Source organism: Ylistrum balloti, unplaced genomic scaffold (genome assembly GCF_031769215.1).
Source record: "Ylistrum balloti isolate Yb309-2 unplaced genomic scaffold, AGI_CSIRO_Ybal_v1 Utg369846, whole genome shotgun sequence".
Taxonomy (NCBI): Eukaryota; Metazoa; Mollusca; class Bivalvia; order Pectinida; family Pectinidae; genus Ylistrum; species Ylistrum balloti.
In genome coordinates, this window is record NW_026782001.1 from 31,058 (window position 1) to 50,830 (window position 19,773).

Genomic DNA, 19,773 nt, shown 5'->3' on the forward strand with positions numbered 1-19,773 from the left:
AATTTGTCACAATACCTACATATGATACATAATTTGTCACAATACCTACATATGACACATAATTAGTCTCCATACCTACATATGATACATAATTAGTCTCCATACCTACACATGATACATAATTTGTCTCCATACCTACATATGATACATAATTAGTCTCCATACCTACATGTGATACATAATTAGTCTCTATACCTACATGTGATACATAATCAGTCTCCATACCTACTTATGATATATAATTAGTCTCCATACTTACATATGACACATAATTAGTCCCCATACCTACATATGATACATAATTAGTCACCACACCTACATATGATACATAATTAGTCACCACACCTACATATGATACATAATTAGTCTCCATACCTACATATGATACATAATTAGTCTCCATACCTACATATGATACATAATTAATCTCCATACCTACATATGATACATAATTAGTCCCCATACCTACATATGATACATAATTAGTCCCCATACCTACATATGATACATAATTAGTCTCCATACCTACATATGATACATAATTAGTCACCATACCTACATATGACACATAATTAGTCTCCATACCTACTTATGATATATAATTAGTCTCCATACCTACACATGATACATAATTAGTCTCCATACCTACATATGATACATAATTATTCTCCATACCTACATGTGATACATAATTAGTCTCCATACCTACATATGACACGTAATTAGTCTCCATACCTACATATGATATATAATTAGTCTCCATACCTACATGTGATACATAATTAGTCTCCATACCTACATATCATACATAATTATTCTCCATACCTACATGTGATACATAATTAGTCTCCATACCTACATATGACACGTAATTAGTCTCCATACCTACATATGATATATAATTAGTCTCCATACCTACATATGATACATAATTAGTCTCCATACCTACATATGATACATAATTAGTCTCCATACCTAAATATGACACATAATTTGTCACCATACCTACATATGATACATAATTTGTCTCCATACCTACTTATGATACATAATTAGTCTCCATATCTACATGACACATAATTAGTCTCCATACCTACTTATGATATATAATTAGTCTCCATACCTACACATGATACATAATTAGTCTCCATACCTACATATGATACATAATTATTCTCCATACCTACATGTGTTACATAATTAGTCTCCATACCTACATATGACACGTAATTAGTCTCCATACCTACATATGATATATAATTAGTCTCCATACCTACATGTGATACATAATTAGTCTCCATACCTACATATCATACATAATTATTCTCCATACCTACATGTGATACATAATTAGTCTCCATACCTACATATGACACGTAATTAGTCTCCATACCTACATATGATATATAATTAGTCTCCATACCTACATATGACACATAATTTGTCTCCATACCTACATGTGATACATAATTAGTCTCCATACCTACATATGATACATAATTAGTCTCCATACCTACATATGACACGTAATTAGTCTCCATACCTACATATGATGAATAATTATTCTCCATACCTACATATGACACATAATTAGTCTCCATACCTACATATGACACATAATTAGTCTCCATACCTAAATATGACACATAATTAGTCTCCATACCTACATATGACACATAACTTGTCTCCATACCTACATATGACACATAATTAGTCTCCATACCTACATATAACACATAATTAGTCTCTATACCTATATATAACAGATAATCAGACTCCATAGATTAGAAAGCTATAATTCTATATTTTATTCTGCTTTCACTTTTCCTACATTATTGGTGATAGCGTAGTTTCAAACCTTGTAGTCATCTTGACATTACTGGATAAAATGCACATGAGGTTTTTCCTACTCAGAAATCAAGGACGTACATGTATTTTTATTAGACTTACAAATACATGACGAACGAATTATAGAAGCTTTAGTTTAATTTGCATTTCCTGGGATTCGTTGAAAAGGAGGTCAGATAAACGATGCTACTCACTTTAAAGATAAAATCTGATATTTCCGTCAGAAGCAGCTTCGATGAAATATATATCATTTCGAAAAGTGACAGATTTTTTTCTTTGTGTACTCAGAAACCTTCACATAAAATAATTTGGTATTTAAAGAAGGTACCATTGATAAATCCCTTGAAATAGACACGCGTCTGTCCTGGCAACACGTGTGCGACGACTGATCAGCCAATCGGGAACAAGAAATGAACACGACCGGGGTCGCGCGTATAGCATACGCCTGTCCGCGATGCATTCCGGAACAATAGGACAGGTGGTTTCCGAACATCTGCGTGTGCTTTTTCCCGCCGATATCGATTTTTTTTTTTCGGACGAGTGAAAATTGTAATACAATATTTTGTTTAGTCAATGTACCGTGTAGTCGGTGATGTGATTGCCGGAGAGATACCGGTTCATAGTAAACGTTTACCTGTTCTTAAGTACCATCGATGTACCATGATTCAAGAGAAAAAAAGTCTTCGATAGAGAACCAGTTTTAATATAACTTTTTTGACTTTTGAAATTTAAGGCAGGGCTATAAATGTTCAATGCTTGTTTGTCGCTTCATGTTTTCGCCGTTTGTATGATTTATCTTATTCTGGCTTTGCAAGAACTAAACTGATTAAATTAACTTTCACATTGCTTTTAAAGACAACTAAATGTAAATGTCAGTTAAGACGAAACGATATGAACACACGCTGTACGTGTTATAACAACAGTTTAATACCGAAATGATCTCTTATATTTCAAGATTAATAATAGCATTTCAGAATTTTGGGATGTCTTTTAAACGAGAAATTCTATTTTCTTAATTTCACACATAATAAGATTGTTTCAGGTGAAATACCAGAAACCTGGTTACAATGAAGTAGCCATATTTCTTTTTCTTTCTTTTTCACAGTAAACACGCTTTGTATATTAAGTCTTTTAGTTTAAGTTCGTACATGATAGAAGAGTAATTCAGTTCTAGCTTCTTCAATCCTCTTTTTAATATTTTGAATTTTTTTATGAAAGCCTGTGTAATGATGGATTTCACTGGATAATCGCTATGAAGGTGATATCTGGTGTTACTCAGGTGATGAAATTTACAAACCCCTCTATAAACCAATGAACAGAACGTTTTGTGTTTATTTTGACGGCGTAAAATGGCTGTACCATATAGATCCGAGACGCCGACCTCAGATACCTGGTTCAAGATCAATCGGATTTTAATGATAGAGAGTACTGATAACGGGACATTTTGGGGACTCACCTTGTCGTTGGCCCACGCGCAGCCGTGACCCTACATCAGCATTGTCTCTCACTGTTGACCCGTGACGCGGGCACGCGCCGCCTTAGCGACAGATGCCTGTTGCATTACGGTACATCTGTAGACGGGACAAAAGGACAGGTGGTGTCACAATGAAAGCTACTTCGGGTCACAGGTTGAATACCACCGCTGACTCCTAAAATAGACCCGATTTTATTCAATGCCCATATAATGCAGAGCTGTCATTTTTGTGATGTTTTTCATGGAAAATGTTTGCAGTATTTTCGTTTGAGAATATTTCCTTTGAAGGCACGCCGCGGCGTGTCCCTGTTGGGGTTCAGTGTACAGGTAACGGTACGGGAACATGTGCATCCGGCCATTTACGCGTGTATAAATGGTCCTAACGGCGCAGTGGTCGATAGTCATTATGAAAGTGCCCATTATCGTTAGGGATGAAAAGCCCCGGACACCTGTACCCCCTGAGGTACGCTATACAACCATTGAAAACTAAATTGATTCTGAAGAATTATGATAGAGTGATCGACTGTATATAATGTCATGGTTTGTCTACAACAAATGTGTCCATTTTCCACATCACCTTATAATCACCATCTCGCTACTATTCTCTCGAAGATATTTCACTGCCTCTCGAGCCAACGAGAGGAATTATTATAACATTACTACGTATATCATCAAATGACCATATTAACCACAGGGTTCTTCCATTTTTGAAATCTGAGGATTTCAGTATTCACATATTCACACTGAACTTAAGGATTCCGTTGATAGTTTTACAGATCGCTGAAAAATTCTCAAGCCATTTAATGAAGTTCGGTTTCAAATGTTGAATGTCTCGGCATGTATTTAGTGTAAAATCAAGACCGGCACATGTTTTTTTTTTGTCGTATGGTTCTCTAATTTAGTCGGAATGTGGTAATTTTCAGCATATATTACGCACGCGCATGTAATAGCCTATTCTGACGTCACTTGAGACGATGAAATGACGTCACTCATCCAGATAGGATTGTGATGTAACAATGAAAGACAGACAAAGATATGCCCATTTTATTCCACACTGTTTGAAAAATCATCATGTTATAAAAAAAGTGTCTTGAATTTATTTATTTCCGTCTGATAAGTGTTTTTTGAAACTCGACATGGATATTTCATTTCATCTAGATGTCTTAATTTTTTAAGACACAAATTTATGATTGAAATACATATCAGAAAGTGTATGAAACACTACAAAGACGTATACTCATTAGCATGCCTATAGTGCTAATGACTGATATTTAAACTTTCTGTAACTTTTCTGTTTTTATATTTATTCATTCAAGCATCGTTTTGGAGGAGAGAACAATATTAACAATGAGTACCCGGTCCTTAGTTTGCATTAAGATTAAGCTGATGTAGCAAGAAGCCTTAGTACTGGACATACTAATCAGTGATTCGTTATATCTGTGACCGATCCTTCTGACCAGGGTTGGTCAACACTCGTATTGACAATGGTCAGTTTGACCACAGACTTGCATCACCTCTATATCGATCTTGTATATCTACTGAGATATACTTAACAGAATAGATATAGTGAATTTATTTATAGAGCTGACGAAATATTCCTAAGCTATCAAAATGTTCCGGTCACAAGTTATGTATGATCATGGACACCAATTTCCGGAGCGGATCCTGTGACGCAAGACTTGCTAACCTGGAGGCTGTTCAGCTCATGTATATAAAACTTTGATATTTAATTTATGTTAGGATTATAAGCTATAATCTCTGATAACTAACAACGATATCACTGATTTCAATCAGTATCGTGACAAATAATTATTGAAATGAACACCGACTTCCTTGAAACTTACTCCCTTCGATACCATGTCGTCCACTAAAAACACAACGGAGTGTATTTTTTTACAGAATGGAATGCATCAAGGCTTATCATGTACTCAGTATTACAAGCAACAGCGCAAGATATTTCACAGTCCTTCCTAAATACATTACCTGTATCATTTGTTACAGCACCAACAGTAATGGGTCTTTACAAATGTATAACATTTATCATCCACACTCTGCAAATACTATATAAAGCCTATTCAGACTTACTTACCATCGCACACGTCTATTTTTAGTTCTGACGAAAGTTAGCAAATTCTCTGGGTAGATACCTGGAATGATACAGGTATTACACGGTAAAGTCACACACTGTGATTTAAACATCCGTGCCTCGTCAATGTAAAGACAAATTTTATTTTGTGGTCACCAAAATCGATGGGTGAGGTTTTGAACACTGGAGATTGTGTAAGCGGGAAAGCAATCACCGGGTATCAGATTTCTGGATCCAAAATTACCAGGTCGGGTAAAAACTTCTTTTTAAAACCAGATTGTCACTTTTCAGGTGGTCCAGTGTGATTATTGTGACGATAAACCTGGCACTTTTTAGCCTCTAATGAACATACCTGTTGGTTTCCCTCGGTGATTTCTAACAAACCTCTCCCACCCTTCCCCGAATAGTACCTTACCGTCACAGAGCTGGGAGGGGGGTCGCTCTTCCACCCGATTTGAAACGAGTTAAGACACACATAGGCATATTTGTTCGGGATGCTTAGATGAATGGTTGAAACGGTGTTAATTAAAGGGAACTAGGATTAAGAGACGAAGATAAATTTCAATTCGGGTCCACTTTAGAGGCGGGCCACAGTGGAGGGGAGGGAGTCCCTTTTGGGAGTTTTTCTGATTACATCTTCCCGCTATTTGAGTGACATGATTATTGAAGAAGATGAGAATAGATCTCTCGGTATGTACATAATCACCCGCAAGAATGTCCCTGATAGACTAGGGTTCGAGGGTCGCGACGGGGACACGCCTTCACCTCCTCTTCCTGTCGTGTAGTAGATATCCAAGTTAAGAAAAGTACAAAATTTAAAAGATTCTTAAAGTTTCTTACCCGTTTATCTGGATCAAAGAAATAGTTTGAACTTTCTGGAATATGTTACTTTATGTCGTATAACTGAGAGGTGAGGGAAGGTTAGGGGGACAGAAAAGCTATTATATAAAATAGATTTAAAACATTTCATGGGTTTTAACTTAAAATCATCACATATCAGCCATGCGTCACCAGAACCAAATAAAATTTTGCGTTAACATTAAAAAATCGAGGACGAAATAAGAGACATTACATGTACCATGTTCCTGATTAAAGTCTGCATGCTCTGACTTTCTGGGATATTAAACGTTAGTCATACTGGTGATATGTAAACTTAAGTCTGCATGTTCTGACTTTCTGGGATATTAAATGTTAGACGTGTAATGATGGTGATATGTAAACTTAAGTCTGCATGTTCTGACTTTCTGGGATATTAAACGTTAGTCATACTGGTGATATGTAAACTTAAGTCTGCATGTTCTGACTTTCTGGGATATTAAATGTTAGTCATACTGGTGATATGTAAACTTAAGTCTGCATGTTCTGACTTTCTGGGATATTAAATGTTAGTCATACTGGTGATATGTAAACTTAAGTCTGCATGTTCTGACTTTCTGGGATATTAAATGTTAGTCATACTGGTGATATGTAAACTTAAGTCTGCATGTTCTGACTTTCTGGGATATTAAATGTTAGACGTGTAATGATGGTGATATGTAAACTTAAGTCTGCATGTTCTGACTTTCTGGGATATTAAACGTTAGTCATACTGGTGATATGTAAACTTAAGTCTGACTGTTCTGACTTTCTGGGATATTAAATGTTAGTCATACTGGTGATATGTAAACTTAAGTCTGCATGTTCTGACTTTCTGGGATATTAAATACGAGATGTGTAAAACTTGTGATATGTAAACTTAAGTCTGACTGTTCTGACTTTCTGGGATATTAAATGTTAGTCATACTGGTGATATGTAAACTTAATTCTGCATGTTCTGACTTTCTGGGATATTAAATGTTAGTCATACTGGTGATATGTAAACTTAAGTCTGAATGTTCTGACTTTCTGGGATATTAAATGTTAGTCATACTGGTGATATGTAAACTTAAGTCTGACTGTTCTGACTTTCTGGGATATAAAATGTTAGTCATACTGGTGATATGTAAACTTAAGTCTGCATGTTCTGACTTTCTGGGATATTAAATACGAGATGTGTAAAACTTGTGATATGTAAACTTAAGTCTGACTGTTCTGACTTTCTGGGATATTAAATGTTAGTCATACTGGTGATATGTAAACTTAATTCTGCATGTTCTGACTTTCTGGGATATTAAATGTTAGTCATACTGGTGATATGTAAACTTAAGTCTGAATGTTCTGACTTTCTGGGATATTAAATGTTAGTCATACTGGTGATATGTAAACTTAAGTCTGCATGTTCTGACTTTCTGGGATATTAAATGTTAGTCATACTGGTGATATGTAAACTTAAGTCTGACTGTTCTGACTTTCTGGGATATTAAATGTTAGTCATACTGGTGATATGTAAACTTAAGTCTGCATGTTCTGACTTTCTGGGATATTAAATGTTAGTCATACTGGTGATATGTAAACTTAAGTCTGCATGTTCTGACTTTCTGGGATATTAAATGTTAGTCATACTGGTGATATGTAAACTTAAGTCTGCATGTTCTGACTTTCTGGGATATTAAACGTTAGTCATACTGGTGATATGTAAACTTAAGTCTGCATGTTCTGACTTTCTGGGATATTAAATGTTAGTCATACTGGTGATATGTAAACTTAAGTCTGAATGTTCTGACTTTCTGGGATATTAAATGTTAGTCATACTGGTGATATGTAAACTTAAGTCTGCATGTTCTGACTTTCTGGGATATTAAATACGAGATGTGTAAAACTTGTGATATGTAAACTTAAGTCTGACTGTTCTGACTTTCTGGGATATTAAATGTTAGTCATACTGGTGATATGTAAACTTAAGTCTGCATGTTCTGACTTTCTGGGATATTAAATGTTAGTCATACTGGTGATATGTAAACTTAAGTCTGCATGTTCTGACTTTCTGGGATATTAAATGTTAGACGTGTAATGATGGTGATATGTAAACTTAAGTCTGCATGTTCTGACTTTCTGGGATATTAAATGTTAGACGTGTAATGATGGTGATATGTAAACTTAAGTCTGCATGTTCTGACTTTCTGGGATATTAAATACGAGATGTGTAAAACTTGTGATATGTAAACTTAAGTCTGACTGTTCTGACTTTCTGGGATATTAAATGTTAGTCATACTGGTGATATGTAAACTTAAGTCTGCATGTTCTGACTTTCTGGGATATTAAATGTTAGTCATACTGGTGATATGTAAACTTAAGTCTGAATGTTCTGACTTTCTGGGATATTAAATGTTAGTCATACTGGTGATATGTAAACTTAAGTCTGCATGTTCTGACTTTCTGGGATATTAAATGTTAGTCATACTGGTGATATGTAAACTTAAGTCTGACTGTTCTGACTTTCTGGGATATTAAATGTTAGTCATACTGGTGATATGTAAACTTAAGTCTGCATGTTCTGACTTTCTGGGATATTAAATGTTAGTCATACTGGTGATATGTAAACTTAAGTCTGAATGTTCTGACTTTCTGGGATATTAAATGTTAGTCATACTGGTGATATGTAAACTTAAGTCTGCATGTTCTGACTTTCTGGGATATTAAATGTTGGTCATACTGGTGATATGTAAACTTAAGTCTGCATGTTCTGACTTTCTGGGATATTAAATGTTAGTCATACTGGTGATATGTAAACTTAAGTCTGCATGTTCTGACTTTCTGGGATATTAAATGTTAGACGTGTAATGATGGTGATATGTAAACTTAAGTCTGCATGTTCTGACTTTCTGGGATATTAAATGTTAGACGTGTAATGATGGTGATATGTAAACTTAAGTCTGCATGTTCTGACTTTCTGGGATATTAAATACGAGATGTGTAAAACTTGTGATATGTAAACTTAAGTCTGACTGTTCTGACTTTCTGGGATATTAAATGTTAGTCATACTGGTGATATGTAAACTTAAGTCTGAATGTTCTGACTTTCTGGGATATTAAATGTTAGTCATACTGGTGATATGTAAACTTAAGTCTGCATGTTCTGACTTTCTGGGATATTAAATATTAGTCATACTGGTGATATGTAAACTTAAGTCTGAATGTTCTGACTTTCTGGGATATTAAATGTTAGTCATACTGGTGATATGTAAACTTAAGTCTGAATGTTCTGACTTTCTGGGATATTAAATACGAGATGTGTAAAACTTGTGATATGTAAACTTAAGTCTGACTGTTCTGACTTTCTGGGATATTAAATGTTAGTAATGCTGGTGATCGTATGGTTATATGGTAATCGTCTGGTTATATGGTGATCGTCTGGTTATATGGTGATTGTATGGTTATATGGTGATCGTCTGGTTAATGGTGATCGTCTGGTTATATGGTGATCGTATGGTTAATGGTGATCGTCTGGTTATATGGTGATCGTATGGTTAATGGTGATCGTCTGGTTAATGGTGATCGTCTAGTTATATGGTGATCGTATGGTTATGTGGTGATCGTCTGGTTATATGGTGATTGTATGGTTAATGGTGATCGTATGGTTAATGGTGATCGTCTGGTTAATGGTGATCGTCTAGTTATATGGTGATCGTATGGTTATGTGGTGATCGTCTGGTTATATGGTGATTGTATGGTTAATGGTGATCGTATGGTTAATGGTGATCGTCTGGTTATATGGTGATCGTCTGGTTATATGGTGATCGTATGGTTATATGGTGATCGTCTGGTTATATGGTGATCGTATGGTTATGTGGTGATCGTCTGGTTATATGGTGATTGTATGGTTAATGGTGATCGTATGGTTAATGGTGATCGTCTGGTTATATGGTGATCGTCTGGTTATATGGTGATCGTATGGTTACATGGTGATCGTCTGGTTATATGGTGATCGTATGGTTATGTGGTGATCGTCTGGTTATATGGTGATTGTATGGTTAATGGTGATCGTATGGTTAATGGTGATCGTATGGTTATATGGTGATCGTATGGTTATATGGTGATCGTATGGTTATATGGTGATCGTATGGTTAATGGTGATCGTATGGTTAATGGTGATCGTATGGTTATATGGTGATCGTCTGGTTATATGGTGATCGTCTGGTTATATGGTGATCGTCTGGTTAATGGTGATCGTATGGTTATATGGTGATCGTATGGTTAATGGTGATCGTCTGGTTATATGGTGATCGTCTGGTTATATGGTGATCGTCTGGTTATATGGTGATCGTATGGTTATATGGTGATCGTCTGGTTATATGGTGATCGTATGGTTAATGGTGATCGTCTGGTTATATGGTGATCGTATGGTTATATGGTGATCGTCTGGTTATATGGTGATCGTCTGGTTATATGGAGATCGTCTGGTTATATGGTGATAGTATGGTTATATGGTGATCGTATGGTTATATGGTAATCGTATGGTTAATGGTGATCGTATGGTTAATGGTGATCGTCTGGTTACATGGTGATCGTCTGGTTATATGGTGATCGTATGGTTATATGGTAATCGTATGGTTAATGGTGATCGTATGGTTATATGGTAATCGTATGGTTAATGGTGATCGTATGGTTAATGGTGATCGTATGGCTATATGTTAAACGAAAGGAAAATCAACATACTGAACTTTCGTATGGTTAATGGTGATCGTATGGTTAATGGTGATCGTATGGTTAATGGTGATCGTCTGGTTATATGGTGATCGTCTGGTTACATGGTGATCATCTGGTTATATGGTGATCGTATGGTTAATGGTGATCGTCTGGTTATATGGTGATCGTCTGGTTATATGGTGATCGTCTGGTTATATGGTGATCGTATGGTTATATGGTGATCGTATGGTTAATGGTGATCGTCTGGTTATATGGTGATCGTCTGGTTATATGGTGATCGTCTGGTTACATGGTGATCATCTGGTTATATGGTGATCGTATGGTTATATGGTGATCGTATGGTTAATGGTGATCGTCTGGTTATATGGTGATCGTCTGGTTATATGGTGATCGTCTGGTTACATGGTGATCGTCTGGTTATATGGTGATCGTATGGTTATATGGTAATCGTATGGTTAATGGTGATCGTATGGTTATATGGTAATCGTATGGTTAATGGTGATCGTATGGTTAATGGTGATCGTATGGCTATATGGTGATCGTATGGTTAATGGTGATCGTATGGTTTCGTATGGTTAATGGTGATCGTATGGTTAATGGTGATCGTATGGTTAATGGTGATCGTCTGGTTATATGGTGATCGTCTGGTTACATGGTGATCATCTGGTTATCTGGGTTATATGGTGATCGTCTGGTTATATGGTGTTCGTCTGGTTATATGGTGATCGTATGGTTAATGGTGATCGTCTGGTTATATGGTGATCGTCTGGTTACATGGTGATCGTATGGTTAATGGTGATCGTATGGTTATATGGTGATCGTATGGTTATATGGTGATCGTATGGTTAATGGTGATCGTATGGTTATATGGTGATCGTCTGGTTATATGGTGATCGTATGGTTATATGGTGATCGTATGGTTATATGGTGATCGTCTGGTTATATGGTGATCGTATGGTTAATGGTGATCGTATGGTTCATGGTGATCGTATGGTTATATGGTGATCGTATGGTTATAGGGTGATCGTATGGTTATATGGTGTTTACGTATTTACTTGCCCAGATCTATCGTTCTCCTAGCGACGTGTGATTGAATACACAGAATTGAACAACAGTTTGGTGTAAAGTACACTGATGCATTTTGTACTTTTATCTCCCGTTAAGTTTAATTACAATGATGTATTTTGTTATACAATGTAATACAGTGATGCAGTGATGATCGGTAATACAATGTATTACAGTGATTCAGTGATGTTCAGTAATACAATGTACCATGGTGTTTTGTTGATAAAAGTGCATGTGTACTTTACATAAAGGTTTTCTGTCTTATATTAGACAATTTAGCAAAGGACCAGATATAGAAAATTGCTCCTCCGGAAGAAAATCAAATATTCATGTGGCCGAGCAAGGCAGTTAATGAATTATAAATTGAGATTAACTCATAACAATTAAATGATTAACAAAATATGAAATAGACAGAGCTTGAACTCGCTGCTATTATCTCCGTGTGATTTGGATTTGTGCAAGACAAAACCGGAAATGATATATTATGTCAATTCAAGTCTGATACAGAAATGATCGAATTAAATCTATATCTAGATTTAAGATTTAAATACAATTAGGCGTGCACGAGTCTTAAATCTGCGTATCCTAGAAAAATACGTGGTTCGTGTCTTCTGTACTAAATATTTCATTCACCAAGGCGACCAATAAGCACCTCCTTGGAGCTGCCAGATTTGTAATTTGAACAACAAATAAATAGCCAAAATTTAACAAAGAAGAAGCAACTCTGATAAAAGTTTCATTTTCCAATATTTTGTTCCAAAAATTAGAAGATACAAAGTTTGGTTATGGAGTCAACTTCGATGGGAACAATGTAGTTTTCCCGTCTCACATTAATTAAGCAATATTTCTGTCTGATCTGGGACACAGATAAACACCATTATGAAACATTTTCCATTTTTTATTTACCCATTTTATGATAACATAGATCAAGTAAGTAAACTTTCTTATCAAATTCGGTGTTGCTCTTATCGCCGCCATCTTTGTCTCCGCTCGGAGACGACGCCAAGATCTGTAATCCACAATTAGTGGGACCCTTGTATCTAAGACAGCTGGGCTTGTCAATTTCATGGCCGCTTTATTTTTCAATAAAAACAGATTATGTCTGAGATTTTAACTCTCACGTGCACCGGAGTGTTATCTCCACACATATAAAACTATTTAGATAATTTTTTTGAAGTTTGGGAACACATTCCCGCCGAGTCCTATAGCGATGTATTGATAAGGCCACAGATAGTGTTGTCGACAGATGGTTAATACAGATAAACATGGTGGAGAAACATACTGTACAGTTTTATATGCGTTTCAACTTTTTAAAATACTAAACTTTACGATATATGTAAATAATGTTCGTGTTTTCTTTGGCTACGGTAAGCAATTGTACATGTTCATTAGCTTTTTTAGTGTTTTATTTGCGGTGTATTTTTCTCTCGCCTCTCTCTCTCGATGGTGCGTGTTCGGTGCTATATTTCAAGGAAGAAAAAGTGACTCCCGGGATATAGCTCATTCATCCAAGTCTATTTATATCTAGTTAGTTTATCGTTATCCAGGAATATTTTTATTCTAGTTGATAAACTGTCGTTCGTGTATCTGTCAATGATTTCCAATACAGTGTATGATGATATATCTTACTTAGCACTTTAATCAACGGGAATAATACACTGAAGGTTAAACATAACATTTAACGTCACAAAGTAAGTGAAAGAAAACGGGTCATATAACTGTATTTGCAAAACGTAAAAACCATGTTAATGATTTCACAAAATGAAATAAATTCAACAACGGAGGGAAAGTAAAACCAGAAAAAAAATAAACAAATGAAATATAATCCTCGAGGTTCCTGGAAATTATTACTTCTGGTTTTTTTTGTCTCATATGTGATATTCAAACTATATATAGAATCAGAGAAGTAATAACCACAACCAGGCTAATGATTTTTGTCATTTTTATTTCCGAGTCAATCTGATAGTTTATTAAGAAAATATAAAAACTGACAAAAAATTACGAAAGCACTAGTTACATGACAAAATACGTAATTATGTTCACTGTGAGTCTGCAAAACATGATCCTTTCAGCAGATTGCAGCCGAAGGTTATTAAAATCATTATTAGATGGTAAAATCAGATCTTAGAATAGAATTTTCTAAGTCCATGATGTAATTAAATCCGTGATTTTTGTATATTGTTTCACTCGAGGATTTTACCTTTTCTTCTTGATGTACCAAATATATACTGACACGCTTAAATACGGTATAAATTATGCGATATGAAAATATTGTGAATACATTGTCGATCCGACACATCAATGTAACCTTTCTTTTTGTTAAAGATACCAGTTGCTGATTTAGATTCACCAGGGAAGTATAATACAGATTTATACGTCCCCGTTTTCATGTAATCTGAATTCCATATTATAAAACCCTAAATGGTATTGTAATGCGCATGCTCGACGCACGCCATCTGGTGTTTGGTTTAGATAAGATGTTGAGTGCCCCGTTAGATAAATAGACACGTGGTCGACTCCACATCCAAGTACTTGTGCCAACTGATGAGTCTCAAGAGCTGTGATCAAAACAGACAAATCTCTCGAGAGTTTTCATTACAAGCGAGACGCTTTGAAGCCTATTTGTATTTGGTCAGAGTGACCATTAGCTATCACCGCCACTAGAACACTAAGCATACATTTTGACATCTTTTATTACAATGCTACAATAAGATTTATTTCGGAAGGGTTGTTTTTACACGTGTGCTTCGTCTCTTTAATTCTTTACAAATTATTTTATATCAAGTTTCAAATGCTGTATAATCTGACACTGTCGCCATCTTCATTACATACATTGTATCATAATGTCAACCTTATATGGTCCAATACAGATTTCAGGTGTGTTGAAAGTACGCCACTGCCAAATGTAAGCTAAAGTTTGGATGACTTCAAATCAGTTTTAAAAAATACGAAATTTATGAAGAGTGTTCCATACGCCAGCAAGACCTTTATCTCAGAACGCGTAAAAGCTATTTTAGTTAGGTCTTGTGACCGAATCTGGGTAAAAGGCGTTCAGATGGAGAATTTTCATTTCTTTTTATCGAACTCAATCTACATGATCCACGGCCCTGAATGTTTTACATGGCAAAGTATCTTGATCGGTTCATCAGTGTTTATGAGCCGTTGAATAACTTTTCTACAGACACTAGCTTTTTGAGGAATTTGAAACTGCCGACGATGATTTGATAGCCTACATTAAACTATTTGAAACGAATTCAGCGTAATATCACCACGTTTGAAATGTTATATCCCCTTTCAAGTGCACGAGAAAAGGGACATATTCACATGCATATGATATTTAACAGCTGGTAAAAAGTTATTATTTCTTGATACCGACATCATCAGCTGCCAGATTTTTCATCTGTGATATCTTTAGATAAAACCCCCACGACACGGACTGTAAAAAGCACTTGTTTTCTTACCCGAGGGGGTACCAGGTTTATCATAGCAATGATGTTAACCCACCAATATAAAAAGTGAAATAGATAACGAATATGGCGGAATGTCGAGTTTTCTTACCTCCGCGATAAGAAGAGCGCGTAATGCAAGAATGCTTATCGTAACATCAGAAGAGACTGCGCGGGATCTCGTCCAACACGTGCGCTTGTTGGGTCTAGAATGACTTGAGTCAAAGCAGGCCCGATGGGACGATAGATAGTAAAGATAGGAACGAAACTGCCTGATAAAACAATTAAAGCAAAAACCAAGTACTTAGAGTCAGAAAATTAGCACGCGGACCTCGGTTTGTTGAATGTTTTTGAATTTTTCGCCTGACTGCAAGTGTCAGAGCACATGTTTTTCGTGTTTCCCTGGATGTTGTATACACGATTCGGTGTGTACGTTTCGTACACCCTGTGTAAGGATGCCAAAACGGTAATGTCCTATATCTGTTGAAGTATGTACTATGACGTCATGCGTGACGTTTTTCTAAATGGCGCGAAACAAAACATGGGCATTTTCATCAACAGAATCGTCTTGGATTGTATTTCATAGCAGTGAGTTACAGCTTTCACACCCCCTGGTATACATTCACATCTATTCTTGTTTTAGTTCCTATGATAAACAAACGGGAGCTAGATAAGAAGCACACACAGATATAGTCGATCAACAATTGATGTATGTTTTATTGCCATATTAAATGTAATACTTGGTGATAAATTCGCCTGCTCTGATACTTCAAAGTTCTACATCAAGATATGAAGAGCACTTGTTTTTACTTCTGATCCAATGTTCAACCTTGTTTTCAGCCGACCCAGGTGGTTATCAAATCAACGTTCTGACAATAAGGAGGAATTGCCCGGCATTAAATAACACTAAACCGCATCGTTAAATTCCCATCCAATTTTTTCCTTAATCAGAAACACTGAAAGGTGTCAGAAAAGGGCCGTGAAAACTAATCAAAAGTGTCCGTGCGCATGATGATGACCGAAAGACTGACCAATTTGATGGAATGACAGCCGTATATACTGCGTATTGACAGTTCAAATTTACATTAAATGCTTTGATGTGTAGAGAAAGAAGCACCTCACCTGTCGGACTGTTAAAACTGTAGACTTTCATTGTCACCTTCACGACTTTGTCGAATCTACGTGTTATAGCACAGTGTGCCTTTAATGTTTGACCGTGTCACGCACAGGTCAAAGGGACGAACTTGACCACAAACAAGCAGAGACGTGAGAACGTTCACAGTTTTCCTGGGAATGTCAACACCTCTGGAGAATCATTTCCGGGAGTCGTTGTTCGTCTGTAAATACTGTCCTTTTTACATCGTCGGTCTGGAGCTTTATACAGTCTGAAAATATGTTGATAAATAAACAAATTGTTTGAAAATTTACGGCTTAAAATGTATTGGTCATAACTGATAAACAGATTTATGAATAATGATTTTAAATATCTAAAGACCACACGGATGCCGACAATTACGATGACAATGGATAACAGTTCCGCAAATATTTCTTTCGTGGAAATCCATTAAACATTTTTTTTTCTTCAGATCTATGCTTTTCATTTCTTGGAGGGGATATCGTAATAAGGTAGGAATGAATCATACTATGCTATAAATATGGTTGGTAACACCCATTATATTTAGATCCGTGGCTGTACTTATCGTAAATGTATGTTGTGAAATTCAGCTAGAACCATTGCGTTAAAAAATACTTGTAATTAAAAGCATTGCGCCGATAACTCTCTTCAAAAAAAAAATAAATAAATAAACAAAAATAAAAAAGAAAATGACAAGACATGAAAATTTAAGCAGCAGCGTTTATACTTTACATCTAAAATTATAAACAGTCCGAAACATCTCTATAATCATTAGTATTCAATGTACACAATATTATGTAAACAAGTCATAAAACCCGGACATCAAATACTTATACCTGTACTTAATTTGATACATGTATTTACACCTGTCTACAAGTTAGCAGGTAAACTGATGCTACCTACCTGGAAAGCGCCCTACTTTTTAAAGTTCTCACCGTGGGAACAATATCTAATGCCCTACTTTTGACAAATTAAAACCCTGTCATATACTTTGTCCTAGGGAGTCGCATCCTTCAGAGAACACGAAATCTGAGATAGGTCTTCTTAATTGTCTCCCTTGGGAATCGTCTTGATAAAAAAGACCAGTCCGTCAACTAGATTTCTCACTTGAGCAAACACCAACAGGTAAATTGTGCAAATTATTTAAGTGTGACGCTCTGCCTTTCACGATAATCAAAAACCGATATCTGATAAGTTTGTAAGAAAACGTTACATGGTTAACAAGATCTTTTCAATTCTTTCATTGAAGTTGATACATGTTGCGACGATAGTGTTGCAAAGGTGACTTACCGATAAATAGAAACGTAATAGAAAAATATGTTATGTTCGCTTGAGGAAGTTACCTGAGTCAGTTATAGCATTGTGGTGTAACTTTGATTTATGTTCTGGTTTGTTATAAGTATCTCGACCTTTCTGCTCCATGAAGAATCTTCGTTTTGTGTGTGTGTGTGTAAGGGGGGTGTCTATTTAGGGGGACTGTCATTCTAACCCCGAGGGAAATGATTGTACCACGAAATAGGCGTTCGCTCCACTTGTTAATTTAAAGTGTTAGCCAAAGATAGAGTTACCCAGTGTTAAAGACATTATCTCCCAGGAATAACAAGGAACAGGAATTTTTACAGCACGAGAAACAATTACAAAACGGGTCGAGGAATTTACAGAAACATTCCAGCTGTGTCAGCGTAACAAACGATAACTGTTGCCAAAGAATGACTAATTTCTGTAGTTTTAATGAAATCCCTTGGACGCCCGAAGCAAGTGGAATAAAAGGTCTGAAAGTGACGTCAACTGAACCGAAACAATTTGATTACTTTTCCCTTTATCGTTTGTGATCAATTTAATTTACACTTTCAAAACTTTGAAAATACTTTTTGAACTATATCGAAGTCATGAAAAAGTGCTACAAAATTCATTAAAAACTTCGTATTTAGTAATCCAAGCATCCTCTCACGTTGTTATTTTTAGATCATCAGTATATCAAGGACATGCTAATGAATTTGCCGGAGAGTATGACAACAGGTTTTATAAGTTTAGATCCTTATACTGGTGTATTGAGACCTCCAAAGTAACAGAAGCTCTAGCATGTGATATTTCCACCAAAATGTCACGGTTTGTGTAAATCGTTACTTCAGACATACCAAATCGATAGCCGGAAGGTAGAGCTTTTGTCACCTGGAGTTTTTTTATGATATAAGCGTCTGAAAGGGATTTTAGGTACGATGTAAGCGGCTTTCGAATGCAGATTACTCTCTGATAATAGGATGGAAATTGCCTTGCGCCATTAACGGGGACCTCGTATCTAAGATGCTCATTTCAAAAGTTCATTTTATGTCATACCATGTCCGGAAGGGTAAATACCTCTGATTTGAGCGGACTCAATGACCTTCAATTATGCTGTGAAATTCGTGACACGGAAGAACGGCACTGCGCCGATGCGGAAACTAATTTTACGTATGGTGCTTCTCGTTGCATCAATAGAAGGCGTCTGAGGCGTCTATCCAGCAACATATGGCCAGACTTGGATACAATTTTACGTTTAACAATTAAATGTTTCATTGTTTTAGTTACGCAGACTTTGTAACAGCTAGACTGGCAGCCACAAAAGGGTCACTATGGTCCGTGAGAGCAGACCTCGCACGCGTTTCTATGAGGCTGTAAGGCCTAAAAGAAGCATTGCATTGACTCTTGGCACATATGTAAATAATTTTATGCATCAAAGATGATATAACCGCCTCCCACCAAAGTTGTTTCTTTTGTTAATTTTGTATTTTCTATAGTATGATATCGCGACTAGCAAAGACGTATATATACGTCTCTGGCGACAAGTGATGTCCGATCTTTCGAATGAATGTTGAGCGAAATTCCAAATTTTAAGTTATATGTGGTTTAGCGTTTTTGGTATTCATCGTATAAAACACTGTGCATGTGTGAGCGCTCAAGAGTAAAGGGTATGTCGATTTATAATACTCCTCAGATTATATGGTAAAAAAATGTCCCATTTTGAATCTCAAATGCATGTTCCTATTCTTCAAAATCATATGTACGTAACAAAATTGATCATAATCCTATCTCTTGAGCGAAACATATGCATGTCGAGATGGAATACTGCGTTTTCGGTGATCTTTCATAAATAAATGCTATAATATTCAGTAC